The following is a 6,000-nucleotide window of genomic DNA, read 5'->3' on the forward strand; positions in this document are numbered from 1 at the left end:
CCCAACTAGATTCTGGACAGCCACAGAGAAAACCAATGTTATGTGGTCCAGCCTTTGAGTGCCTGTACTGGGACTGGGCCTTCTCAGTGGCTGATGCCCAGAAACACAAGTGGGACATGCTAACCAACTCATGCAGGCCAGCAGTGGACATCGAGCATCAGGAAGGATGGCTCCTCTGGCCAAGCTTTGCAGCATGTCCCTGGGTCTGTGGATGCACTAAGGTGGACTTTGTCAGCTGATAATAAACCTTGAAAAGGATGCAGTGAAACTGTCAACATTCCAGAACTATCAAAACCATTCAAGTCACACCCTTGGAACATTCTTCCCCACAGTGGGGTCTCCAAAGCTTCATCAAATAACCATCTTCTATCCCTGAATGCTGATGTTTGACAGCAAGGAGTGGCCCCTCCTCATCTTCCTCTATGGTCATAGGAGAAAAACAAATAAACAAAAAAAACAGAAGCTTTTGTCCCATCCACCTTCCTTCATTCCTTGATCCTCCCACCCTTAATGGGAGGCCCACATGGATGGCCTCAACTATATAAACAATATTAAGAATAGAATTAAAAATCATATAAAAACCTATTTTAACCTCCCTAGAACTGATCCTAGGCGCATGAAACACTAGGGTTTGTGTAAAACGCCTTTTTCTTTTTTTTCTGGTGTGCTTTCCCAAAAGGCACATTGCTTAACCAGCAGCTGGCCCGGGTAATGGTCTGGGAGCTGAGGTTTTATCAGTAGCTTTCAAACTAAAACCATCTCCCAGAGGAGCTGAAGTGTATTTCTATACTGGCTGCTAAGTTCCCCATGTTCCATGCTCAAATCTACACGGTATATATACTGTGTAATGCTCAGATGTACACAGCAGGAATTGATGGTTTAAATTCCCCATTGTGCGTCTGTGGGCAAATTTCCTGATGTCTCTGTTTCCTAGTTTATAAGCAGTGTGTGTTAATAGTAAGTGCATTCTGGTCAATGTGTTAGTGGACGTAAGGCATTGGGAGGGGATTTGAAGCACCACGTGGAAGCAGAGTGTCCTTGTGTTACAAATGAAGATAATAACAGTAATAGCAACTTCCATGCAAACTACAAGATCTATAGGTAAACATGTATATATACATATGTTCTCCTAGATGAGCTGTAGACTGGAGACTAGCATACCGGGAAGTGAAGACACCTTGCAGCAAGCATCTCTGTTCCCAAATAAGAGGATGATCCTCAGTGAAACCATTAAAAATACCTGGCGATAGAAAACTAGGCTATCTAACATCATTTATACCTACAATGCCGGATAAACTGAATAGCAGAATGTTGGACTTGTGACTGTTGCTGAAGAACTATACTATTGTAATTATATGGAAAAAACAGTGAGAGGGAAAGGGAGTAGGGCATTGGAAAGGGGAATCCCTGTGCCCATGGAACTGTATCATGGAAAAAAATAGTCATAGCAGAGCTCAGTGAACTAGCTCGGGTCGCATAGTTGTGATGCACACAGATCACTGCACCCCGCAGAGCTGACTGACATCAGCAGAGGCCACCGACCTTTGTCCTTGTCCAGGAAGAGGGGAAATGCGGGTGCGGTGGTTATGAGGGGAGCAGCTGTGGGCTGGCCATGGGGAAAGGCAGCGATCAGCTAACATATCTACTGCAAAGTCGAAGGTGGGCTAATTTATGTCTGCTGCTTCAGCATCATAAAACCTCAGTTTCTGTGCATATTTGTTTGCTCAGAAAAGCAGGATGCCTCCCAGAAAAACTGAAAGGTTGATTCTACTAGTTATAACAGCCATGGCATTGGAACTCTGGAATCAGAATGAATTTGTTATAATAATGTGTTTATGGCAATATTTGCCAAGGATGGCACGGTGGCATAGTATGTTAATCCTCCCGTTGCAGGTGTCAGCATCCCATATGGGTACCTGTTCATATTCTGGCTGCTTCAGTTTCAATCCTGTTTTCTACTTATGCCTGGGATAGCAGCAGAGGATGGCCCAAGGCCTTGGAACCCTGTACCCATGTGGGAGACCCCAAAGAAGCTCCTGACTCCCAGATTTGTATCCGCTCAGTTCTGGTCATGGTAGCCATTTGAGCAGTAAACCAGTAGATGAAAGATCTTTCTTTTTCTGTCTCTCTAATCTATGTAAACATTTGCCTTTCAAATAAAAATAAATCTTCAAAAAATATATTTACCTTATAAAACCCTATTTGTTTACTTACATCTATCATAGGAATTTGATTTTATTCTCTGAGCTATTAACAACAGCCCATAGTTATATCTCTGAACTATATAGCAACCCTCAAAATGAGGAATCCAGACCAAAGTCTTGAAGGAATGTACTTCCAGTTTTTATTCCAGGCTCCCGCACCCATGTGAGGTAGGAATTCAGAGCACAGGCAGACAAGACACGCAATGAAGAGAGCGGGATTTATTTGTTTGAGGTGAGGGAGGGAGTGTACGCTCAGACACGAGTGCAGACAGCCCTGCAGGAGAGGAGACAGCTGCCCATGAGTGATACCACCAGAGGAGGCCAACGAAAGGCCATCCCACATCCATGTGTCCCTTTTATGGGGTAGGAGTTGGTACCCTCATTGAATTTTAAAATGGGGTGGAATTTGCTGGGGCGGGAGGGCCATGAGTGCACATGACATCTTCTGGAATTTTTATGGCATCTCCGAGGGCAGGTGAGTTGACATGAGCTCATCACAGTGTCTTCTCCTTCATGATACAGGAGACTCAGGTGCATCATGGGAAAGAGGGCATAGAGATTGGCCCCTAAGGACATAGAGTTACGGTGCAGGGCAGGAGTCAAAAATCGTGGGAAAAATCACCCAACTCATTTTGCACTTTCTATTTTGTGTCCTGTCCAGAGGCATCTATGTGATGCCATGGGAAAATGTACTTTACAAGTAAAACTAAGTTCGTAGCTTTAAAATACATATTGTAGAATCATGTGCAGATTACACAGAGGGGAGTGATGGGGAGTCCATTAGGTGAGCAGAGCACCAATAGGTACATGCGAAGGTTAACAAAATACATTCATGCTAGAATCTCCTATTGTGAGGCACTTGGAAAGTTTAAGTAGATTGTGATTAAAGACACCAAATATTTAGGTGTCGTGCAGTTGGAACACAATCCGAGTGAATGCTGTCTAGTGATTCTACAGTTTTAAGCTGCAGGTGATGACTTGATTGTATTTGCTATTCCATCAAGTTTTCTTCTTTAAAACAAAAGTTTCTCTATTTGAAAGACAGAGTGATACAGAGCGATAGCTCGGGAGAGAAAGGGAAAGATCTTCCATCTACTGGTTTACTCTCCAGTGGCTGCAATGGCCTGCTCTGGCTCAGCCTGAACTCAGCGGCCTGGAACTCCATCTGAGTCTTCCATGATTGGCAGGGACCCAAGCACTGAGCCAACTTCTAGTGCCTTCCCAGGCACATAGTAGAGAGCTGCATCAGAAGTGGAGCAACCAGGTTGGGCTGCCCTGTGATATATGGGCTGCTGAAATGGGCTGTCACATGCAGTCGCTTAGTGTGCTCCCCCACTGAGTGAACCCCAACCTAGCTTTCCTCCCTTGTTACCCTTTGAGAGCTGAAGTCAGTTTGTTTTTCAGTTTGACCCAAATTTATCTTTTATAATCATTCTACCTTTATGAATATAATTAATTCCTATTAGTGTACTGTTGGTACGATTCTTACTATAAATATATGTATTCATAAATACATGCATAAATAATACTTTAGATATTCGCCAGAGGGCATTGTCAATTGGGCAGAGAGCCTGTCTGGCGTCTGTGTTTGATGATAGATACTTACATAAAGTAATGACATCCACTTCTGAGAAATAAACTTCCTCCACTGTGGGAGTGGGATGGGTCTTTCTTCAGTTAAACTGCATTACACCATCCTGCAGGAGCTTTTTCTCTAAATGACTCTGGCAAACCGGAGTTAACTTCCTTGGAGCCAGAAAACTACATATATTTTTTTTAAGCACGTAAAGCCCTAATGCATCAAAAACATCAGAAGCCGTTTTCACCAGGGGAAAGCAGGCGCGGGGGAGGGACTTCTCAGGGTCGGAGTTGTTCCCTGGTGTTAACAGATTTAAAACTTCACCTTCACCGCAAGCTGCACCTCCGGGGCCACCGTGAGGAGGCACAGCTGTGCGCCTCAGCCCTCGTGCTGGACCAAGTGGATTTTGTCAAGATATCCAACCCTAGAGTTAAGGAGCTCATTTGTTTCACGATTCCCTCGTTCAGGACATCATTTGCCCAGCCTACCGTGAAGAATAAGTATGTAACCATCTAACTGCCCCCAGCCCAGTGAGCCTTTCTCTACCCATGCTCTTTTCTTTAGCCTTTCTGGTTTCCACCCCTTTTTCCTCATAGGCAGAGAAGATGGAGAGAAAGTGAGAGAGAAGAAAGAGGCAGAAAAAGCAAGCACATGGGGTTGTTGGGGAACGTGAAACATCTGTGTGACATTATTCCAAAGCTCAGCAAAATGACTCAGTAGAATTGAGCATCAGAAACAAGAAACAAAAGGAGTCCATCGCTTAACCAAATTGATTGGTGCAAGAGAGGAAGGCTCAGGTACCAGGGGTACAGAGAGGAATGCAGGGGACCAGGGGACCAGGGGACAGCTGATGCCTAGGCGTTGGGTTTTCCCCCCGGACTCCTGCTGGTTCTAGCAGAGGTGGAGTCAGTCCAGAAAATGGACCGTTCCTATGTGTGTATTCCCTACCTTTTCTTTCCTGTGGCTGCAGCGAAGTCTAGTGGATCAGCAAGGGATGATATGGCAATGGTTTGAGTGTTTTAAGACAAACTTTGGGTAAACAGAGAGACTGTGTTTGTATAGCTGCTCCCTTTAGCAGAAATAGCAGCGGTGAAATTTATTATAATGTACTTCCACACAGCCACATGGTACAAGGAGGGCTTCTTCCTTGACTTTGTATAAAGCTGCTGGTAATCTTTGTTAGTCTGAATGACAAACACTGTTTACTCTATGCATATTTTGTGTTTAACGTTGATGCTAATATTAACTGCTTTGTGGAAGTGTATGCTTCTAGATAGTTGCCTTCCATCCATAAGCATCTCGACACCTTTATGTTTTTTCTTACTTGGTTAGGGAAAATTTCACTAGTGAAAATAAACGAAAAAGAACAAAGAAATACAGCTTCTTGCCTAAGTAGATTCTTGGTCAGAGGACAAGCCTGATTTTGAAATGTAACACCTTTTTAATACATTTTATTTTTGTACTGGGGAGCATTTATAGGCCTTTGAGAAGAGACATTCATATTAAAGCAGCAATCACTATAACTGTTAAGACTTTAAAGAGGTGAGATTGTGCGGAAGTTGAACCACAGATGCTACAATATTTCTAATTGGTTTTCTATTTTTGGAGAGTAATATGGTAATGTGTTATTATGTGCTGAGAACTTTAAAATATCCAAACCATTTGTCTCCTTTGAAAATGTTTACTTATTATTATGTGGTTTCAAAAAAGAAGGAACTGAGGTCATGTATCAAAATGTCATTAATAAAAGAGAACTCAAAGATTTAAAAAGAGAATTCAGAAATTCCTGGAAATGAGAGTTCAGAAATATCCTTGGAGGTAAGAAATTAGATTGAAAAAGTAATGCTTGCAGGTGTGTTCTGAACAGCGCTACTAAAGATAATGAAAGCTTGCAACCACACAAATCCCCTCTGCCTCCATTGTCCCTCCCAAAGCAAATAAACTTGCTGGTGAAATATTCAGGGGAAGTTTGGAAAACATGGTAATATATGGAAAGAGGTACATGAAAGATGTACATGCAATGCGAAATGACTAAACCAGGGCACAAAGCCTGGGTGTCAATTACAGCTCTATAAATATATACATAAATATGCCATAAAAAGTGAGGAAGAATACTGCGACGCTTCTTAAACCTTTTGCTGTTTCTACATACTCATGAAATGTGAAGACATTCACCTGCATGAATGACCCTCAATCATAGTTCCTGGTAACCTTGGG

Source organism: Ochotona princeps, chromosome 28 (assembly GCF_030435755.1).
Source record: "Ochotona princeps isolate mOchPri1 chromosome 28, mOchPri1.hap1, whole genome shotgun sequence".
Classification (NCBI taxonomy): Eukaryota; Metazoa; Chordata; class Mammalia; order Lagomorpha; family Ochotonidae; genus Ochotona; species Ochotona princeps.